The 9,066-nt window shown below is 32.1% G+C and overlaps 1 non-coding gene across 1 annotated transcript; it reads left to right on the top strand.

The window, feature by feature from the left end:
• Positions 1-7,069: 7,069 nt before the first annotated feature.
• LOC117284364 lies at positions 7,070-7,203 on the top strand. The gene has a single exon (XR_004515453.1). It is a non-coding gene; the product is annotated as a small nucleolar RNA SNORA18 (small nucleolar RNA).
• Positions 7,204-9,066: the final 1,863 nt, after the last annotated feature.

The following is a 9,066-nucleotide window of genomic DNA, read 5'->3' on the forward strand; positions in this document are numbered from 1 at the left end:
TTTATTGCCTACGGAATGTTTGACTTTAAAATGTAGGTATCATTGTGAAATTAAAGGTTTTCCCTCCTTTATATGTAGTCAATGAAAAAGGAGATTTTCTGCCCAGTGTGTTTTAATTTCTCATTTCTTTTTATAACTGTACAACTTTCAAGTATTGCATATAGAAATTTTTACAATAAGAAAACGGAATGCCTCAGAGAAAAATGGTAAATAATTTGATTTATCATGGTTAATAAAGTTTTTAAAATATACTTAATTTAATTGGAGCACCTAGAAATTGCAAAATAAAACACCAGGGCATATTATTACATATCCCCAGGGTTGACAAAAACAGTAACAATTATTAATAGAAGGTATTAACCAATATATGATATAGCAGAAACACAAACGGTTTTAATGAATACGTTCAGCAGTACCTACTTTGGAAAATTATGTGGTATTACTTGGAGAATCTTATAAAATTGAATAAATGAATAGCCTAATTGTATGTTTTCAGAAATGTACCAAGGAGTGACATAGCTGGATCAAATGATATATCTATTTATCGTTCTCTGAGGAATATTCATATTGATTTCTATAGTAGTTCTATTAGCTCACACTTACATCAGTGGTGTAAGAGGGTTCATTATTCTCTGCATCCTTGCTAGCATTCATTGTTTTTTAAATTTTTTTAAAAATGGTCTGACTGTGTAATTGAGACTGACCTGGAACTCACTATGTAGCCCAGGCTGGTTTTGAACTCACAGTGATCATTCTGCCTCTGCCTCCCGAGTGCTGGGATAACAGGAGTGTGCCACCATACCCGGCTGTTTTTTAATTCTTTATGATAGTAATTCCCATATTTTCAGAAGACCAATTCATAATAACTAAGCTATAGAAAAAGCCAAGTTGACTATTAACAGATAAATGTGTGTGTCTCTGTAGGAAAAAATCATGCCTTTTGCGAGAAGTGGAACTGGAAACCATTATGTTAATTGAAGTCGTTTCTGAAAGTTAAGAATTGCAGGATTTATCTTATATAAACGATCTAAAAATGACTAAAACCAAAGGAAAAGGAAAAGGAGAAAAGTCCGGAAAGTAGAAAGCAGATTCTTGGAGATGGAAAGGGGAAAGGCAAGGGAGGACGAAAGGGGGAGGTACAATGGGACTGAAAGTGACCAAGACATCTTACATGCACGAAACAGCTTTCCAGAATGAAACGTGCTATTCCGCATTACTAGCAGACACAAATTTTAGGAAGTAACAATAAACACTGGAATATCTTATAAAATAAAAACCAAGCTTATTTTTTGCATAAGATGATCTTTTTTTTTTTTTTTTTTTGTACCAGGGATTGAACTCAGGACCTTGCGCTTGCAAAGCAGGTACTGGAACCACTAAACTAAATCCCCGGCCCTTGAAAATTGGGCCTTTTTTTTTTAATGGTCTAATTAAATGTATGCATGATTGAAAAAGACATCTACAAATTGCATTAAAAATTGAACAAAAGTTTATTTTCATCGTTCCATTTTAAAATATTTAAAAATGTATTCATGAAACATTATAAATATTCATAAAGATCTTGCTTATAAACGTTTAATTTTGTGTTGTCCTTTCCATTCTACCAGTAAAAAGTTTCTAGTAATTTAAAAGTTGCCTTTTTTCTTTTTTTCTCTGCATTACTGAAATACAACTGATAAAGTTATATATGTTTAATATGCATGGTTTGCTATTTTGGTATACATGTACATCATGAAATGGTCACTAAAATAAACATATTCATTAACCTACATTATTTTTTATTAAAAATAAATAAAAATCCTCTATAATTTAGTTTGATACTTATAGGCTATACAATTGAAAAGGAAATAAGTAGTTTGTATCAAATATATATATATATGTATTTCTCATATATATTTCTCTCAAATGTCAATTTTCCCAAACATTAAATTTTTCTAAAACATTTCAAAGTACTTGATATGTAGAGTAACTTTAAAAGAAATATATGTTAAATACAAATACAAATCCACAATATTGAACAACTGTGACAATTTTTCTTGGAAATATGAGCACTGATTTACCGGGACATAATTCTATTTGAAACTTATTTTCCATCAAATATCTCAAGTTCCAAAGGTATACACCACTGAAGCTATTTCTTCACCCCTTTCCTCCATCAGGGGCTGTCAAGAGACTGAGGAACCCTAAAAGCAATCTCTTCAAGCTGAAGAAGCTAATTGGTAAAAGGCTATTATTAGCACAAAAAAAAAAAAAAAAAAAAAAAAAAAAAAAAAAAAAAAAAAGAAAAAAGAAAAGATCACTTAATATAAGATGTGACAGCAAAAGATAGCACATAGTCGATTAAATGAATTAATTGATAAATTAATTTTCTACAAAATGGCACATAGATCACAAGACAGAAGAAATATCTGATAAAAAATGGGCGTTCACAGTGTGCTAATGTTGCTTGAGTGGAAGGTATTGGATGATGCTAGAATTCATCTACAGATGAACCACAAAAACTTTATCAGCTAGTGCTATAGTAAAGACAATAGACAGAGTCAGTAGTCACTGGAGGTAACACAGTCAAACACCAATACTTAACAGTAATTAAATGAATCAGCCTATTGATTCTTGCTTATCTTAGTACTGAATAGTAAAAAACAACAACACAAAAACAAAAGAAAACAACAACAGTACTTAATATTCATCTATCAGTTTTAGACGTTCAATTTCCTGAGAGCAAAGGGACAAAACTAAATGCTTTAGGAAGGTCTCTTGTAACTCTGAAATAAAACTTTAGCCTAATTCCAGTTAAATTAAATGCTAGGAGAAGTTCTAATTTGAAATGGGATTGGTTTATTGTCAGTCTATATATTCTCTTCTTTCTATATCCCTGAGGACATAGGGCATACTAATATATACACCAGTTAAATAAAATGAAAGAAAACATAATTGTAAAATTTTTAAGAACTCTTGAAAATAGGTAAAATTGAATGGTGAAAAAGATGATCTAAGCTTTCTTACATGGAATTCACTAGTTTTACTGATAAAAGTGATTTTTTCCCCAAGTACGTCTTCCCTTAACTTTAAGTACCAGTGTTTGGAAACAAATACACAGCCAAGTGCAAAAAGAAACCCAGTACCCTTGTCTCTATTATTCAGGAAATACTTTTTTAAAGGTCTAAATCCTATGTATTCCTTTCCTACATATTATTTTTCAATATTTACTGAGATAGTAACTTCTCTAGGGAAGACAAGTAGGGAATAATTAACCAACCTTGAGTATGTGCAGACAGGAAAAAGTCTAGAAGTACTGCCTCCTGGGATGTCATTAATTCAATGCATCTGAGAATACATTATCAAATCTTGGTGAACATTGCCTTCTAAGTATTTCTTTATCTTTTTAATACCGCTATTTCTCCAGACACAAGCACTTAACCACTACAGTAATCTTATAACAACCCCAACTTCTTCACTCTTTTAATCTTGTTTTTCTCAAGGACTTTTGCGATGTGAATTTTAATAGATAATCCCTATGTGTAAACCACTCAGTGGCTTTCCAACTAAAAAGTAAGTTAACTAGATGCATGAAGACCTAAAAGGAATGACCCTACCTCTGCATGGAGATTCATTCTGTAGTCCCTTCCATGGCTCTGCACCTCCACCACTTACTCTGGTATTCTTTTAGTCTCTAAGCATAATACTTTCTTTTACATCTAAAGTCACTTCATATTCACTGGTTCTTCAGTTAACCATTTCTTTTCTCCTTTTCTGTCCAACGAACACTCTCTGGTCAAAAATCACTCCCTAAGCAAGACTCCCTTGACCATCAATATCCTATGGCCAAACCAGAAGTGGTGCTGAACACTTATAATTTCAGCATTGAGGAGGCCAAAGTAATAAAATCATGATTTCAAGGTCATCCTGAACTAGACAGTGTGTTCCTGGAAGACATGGGCTACATAATGAGATTGTGTTTTTAAAAAAATTAGAGTAACAATAACAAAAAGTACACAATAGCTTTCCTATCCTCTTATAATTGAAGCTCTCATAATATATTCCACATATTCATGACACATTTTTATGATTGCTTGATTAACCATTTCCATCTTTTCAATTGAGCACACACTCTAAAAGATAGGAAACAGTGTTTTATGTGCTATGTGGTCATCGTACATTAATGTTGACTTCTTGGCAGATGTTTACTATATATGGATTGAGCTGATGTTTGAATAAATGGAAACAATTAAAAAACATTCATTTAATAATTTAGAGTTGTGCATATTAAGCACCATTTGCTGATAAGAAAAATAATCCTCATCTCAGAATTTAGATTGTACAGGGACAATGAATGCTCAAATCTTATATAAAATAATTCTCATTGCATATAACCTATTCAAGGGCCAATATAAATAGACCAAAAGAAGCTATCACAGAATACTATCCTACAAGAACAGAATTAGAGCTACCCACCAAAAAATATCAAAAATTAGTATCATGTCCAAACTAAAAATATGAGCAAATATTTAACAAGTTTTAACTGAAGATGAAAAATGACTCTATTAAGCAGCAAATGACTCTATGAGCAGAAAGCTTTATAAGTAGAATCAAAACAAATGAAAAATAAAGATTTGATATGAGAGACAAGATGATAAGTGTGTTGAAAAGGTAAGATTGGAAGGCTTAGTAGGAAAGTAAGTACTTAAAAATATGGTATATGATGTAATGAGAGTTCAGTAATATATAATCAAAGTAAGGTCAAAGAAACCAATGACAATTCAACACAAACATTGTTTTAAATGGATATATATTACCAAAATGTACTTATTAAAAATAGGCACAAAGTAGTATTTCTGTGATGGTGATGCTCTTATCTTAAAAGGTGAGGGACCTAATATTTTATTGAGCCTGCCACAAGGTAATGGGTCTAGAAAATGAAACTCTGGGTCTAAAATAAAAGTAACATTTTAACAACAAACTGCATGATATTAGTGCTTGCATCATTTTCTTACCTTACTTTGAATTACACAAATAAGATATGGTGTGACACAGATAGATCTTGTACACATAATTAGTATATATTACAGCTAATGAACCCAAAACATAGAAAACACAGAAAAACCTAAAACCTAAAAATATATCAAAGAATCTATAAAAGAGACATCTATCAAACCCTCTACATTATTGCTCTAGAGCAGCCAATACCTTTATTATCTGCAATTTTCTAGGTGACCTGATCTGTATTTTGGCCACACAGATATCTTTGAAGAGATAGTCAGGCTAAAAAGTCTATAATGCTTTTGCTCCAAAGATATTCAGTGACCAAGCCTTCAGAAAATTCACACAACTGTTGCACTCAAAGTGGACAAGAAATGTACAAAAGTATAAATATGTATCTTGTTTATAAATTAGTCTCAATATTATCTATCATGTAAAGTTGATTTCAATCTATGACATCTTGTTCTCTATAAGCAACACTGATCAACTTACCTACCTATCAATATCTCTATATATTCTATCTTCTACATATAAGGATTTCTGTTTTAACTAAAAAAAAGAGTAAATAGTTATTAAATCTTCTATTAAGGATATCATTATAATTGCATTTGCAGATTTTTATGCTTAAAGAAGTAGAATGATGGTTTTAAAGAAGTAGATTGATGATTTTGTAGGCCTAAAACTGAACCAAATAAAAAGAAATATAGTGAGAAACAGATTCATATTACAGGATAAATTGCCTTAAATACCTTAATATGCCTGTATTATTATAAACCAATTAGGAAAATAATCTATTAATTTCTTGATTGTAATAACATTGGCAAAAATGTAAAGTCAAATTAATTGAATAAAATATTATAAATGGTGAATTATTGATATGGTAGTTACTTTTTCTTAGATGAAGCCATTAAGCGATCAGCAACAGGAATCCTTTTGTCTTTTATGACCTAGCCATGGAAGTCATATTGAGTCAGTTTTGCAATATCTTATTGGTCAAATAGGTCAGCCCAGTTTATTACTCTTACATACTTACAAAGGCATGGATACTAGAAAATGTGGCTTACTGAGGGCCATTTTGGAAGTAGGCCACACAGTTTTTTCTTTGGCACCCCAATAATCACATAACTTCCACATATGAAATTGATATATCTCCTCTTAAAACCTAAAACTGTCTCCAGCAACTATTGTATAACATGAAGTCCAGGATTTCTTCATCTAATATTCAGATTCTAGTGTGGGTGTGTTTTTTGTGTATAGTTCATCAATTATAATTCTTCATTAAGATACATAGCCTGCCTTCCAGAAAGCCAAGATAAAATGTTGAAATAGGCATAGGGTGACCACTATAAACTCTCCTGTCCACAAAGAAACAAAGAGAAGCTCACAGGCATCACTGACTTGCAATATTGTTAAAAACTGACAGGGAGTATTACAGTTCTTTGATTATGGTTCAAAATTTGGAGTGTTCCTGCTTTCTCAACTCTCAGTTTCATATTTTTAATAAGCTGTCTTTTCTATAAAAGGAAGCCTCTTTTTAGAACTGAGTAACTTTGCAGCCTGATACTACCTACGGAAGTTCAGGGGTCCAAAAGTCTCTTTGTACTTCTGACTTCTCTATGCCTTTTAATACACATTAGTGATATATCGGATAGTATACTTTTCTTCAAAACTTTGAATCCTTTATACATTTTTGTTACTGAACTGAGCAAAAGTCACATCAACATATCCTTCTGAGATAAGACCATGTTCATTTCAAAGTTATCGCTCCCCCCAGGAAACCAACTAACGAAGAGATCCTGAGAGGACCTGTTATTTATCTCAATTCTCTGAAGTATTCTGAGATCTTAAATAAAAATTTTGTTGTTATTCTCTTGTACTCCTTTTAACCTAGCTATTCTTGAATGTACTTTGAATTTTATCTGTCCTAAAAGGTATTTCTTAATTTTAGCATCATTTGTCATCTGAAGAGGCTAAAGATTTCAATCTAGGTAAATACCATCTTAATAATTAATAGTCCTTTGATTTCTATTCCTACTTTTTCGTCTCCTATGCCATCGTTTTCTGTGATGGATAGGAAGTGCTCAGGATTCTTGAGGTCTATCCCCATGGGGCTTCTCCTGTGGCTGCATATCTTTGGAAATGCTTCACAGCCCAACACTGTGGTTTTAGCTTTCTTCATAGCTCTATATCTTAGGCCTGTGATAAGGCAGTTACAAGACATAAAATGTATGAGAGACCTAATAATTTTTCTTTTAGTTTTTTATATTCACATATCCTAGACATCTATACTACTCTGGGAATAGCTTAGGGTGTCAGAGCAAGACAGATCCATCTATCCTAAATGCTCCTAAAGTGTAAATTGCGGGAAGGATTTTGGATAGAAGATCTCAGGAGTTTTGAAGTTGTCATTGTCCATAATTCAAGTGGAGATGAAAGAATCCTGCGCAGATAAGATGGGTGGATTAAGCATCGTTTCCATGAAAAAGGGCTATCTTGGAGACAAATAGCCTCATTAAAGTGACCTTTATGAACTTTGAAGGAATTACATGTGAAATCCCTTAAATAAAAATTTATTTAATTTTTTTACAAAATAAAAAAAAAGAAATATTCAAGAAGAACTTTCAATATTCTGTCAAGAAATCTTTCACTCAGTCATTCAGGCTATCTTGTATATTTTCTAATTTCCACACTATGAGAAATGAAAGTGTCCCTAAATATTACCTAATAAGAATCCCTTCTGTAAAATTCCATGTAGTATTTTCCTTACTTTCTTTTACGTATTCATTGATGGTTTCCTTATGGAAATGATAACTTCTACTAACAGTCTTTTCTTGGCCCTATAGCATTTTGCTTACAGTGTCTTTATACTCCCCTAACTTCAGTCTCTTTATACTCCCCTAAAAGCACAGCATTCCATACTTATAGGATTTGTTATCACAGCAGCTCACATCCATCTATCTGAATTTGTATCAGATACCTATTACTGTATAACAAACCCCAAGAAAGAAAAGATAGCTGTTTAAAACAATAATAGCATCCATATTATCTCTCATAGTTTCCTTGGGTCACAAAATTTGGAGTAGCTTGTTTGGCAGTTTGGACTTCAGGTTACTTGTGTTCTCTTTAAACATCAACCAGGCTGAAGTAATAATCAACATTGATTCCTTTAAATGGCTGGCAGGATAAAAGTAGCTCCAAAGGATGTCTCCAGCTGGATTGCTTCAAGGTCTCTGTCCCTAGATCTCACAAAACAATGATTAAATTTCCTCATTACATTTCAAATAGCTACCCCCAGGCAGATGGAACTAAGAAAACAAGGTAGAAAATATAACATGTTTTATGACTTATCTGTGGAAGTTTTAAACTATGTCTCTACTGTAGCCTACTGTTAACACAAATCAGCCTTATTTAATTCAGTAAAGGCAATGGAAATACAAAAAGATATAAACAACATGCAACTAGGATCATAAGGAATAATATTCAAGGGTTCTTGCCATAATATCAAACTCTTTTGAAGGTTTATGATATATCTCATAAATATCTTTGGATATTTTAAAGAACATTCACCAACAAATAATTTCTGTATTATAAACAATATATCTTTTGCATTAGTATACAATTTTTTCATAAAACGAAATCCATTGTTGCATCAAGATAATGAATACATGTGAACCTGAAAAAAACTTGTTTAATATTGTGGTTATTATTGGTGTCCACAAACATATTTATAAATATGAACCTAATGGTATAATTTACAATGTGAAGTCGGAAGAAAAGGGCCAAAGGTGTGGGAGAGGTGGGAAGGGTAGGGGAAAAGAAATAAGTAAAAGAAAAAAAAAGCATGAGAAAATGGAAATAAAGTATTTGTAAATAGGGAAGGGAGGAGGGTGTGAAGGGAGGGCAGGGACAAGGGGAAAAAATGAAAACCAAGGCCTGTCATGTAAAGGTACAAGATCCCAATGATGAATGTAACTGTACTGTAACCTAAAATGTACCAATAAGATCAAAGAGAAAAAAATTAAATTCTAAAATTCCAGTAGCTATATTAGGTCGGTTTAAAAAGCAGTTTAAGAAAGAATAAAATTA

This window comes from Fukomys damarensis, unplaced genomic scaffold (genome assembly GCF_012274545.1).
Source record: "Fukomys damarensis isolate Sample0158 unplaced genomic scaffold, DMR_v1.0_HiC HiC_scaffold_36, whole genome shotgun sequence".
Lineage (NCBI taxonomy): Eukaryota > Metazoa > Chordata > Mammalia > Rodentia > Bathyergidae > Fukomys > Fukomys damarensis.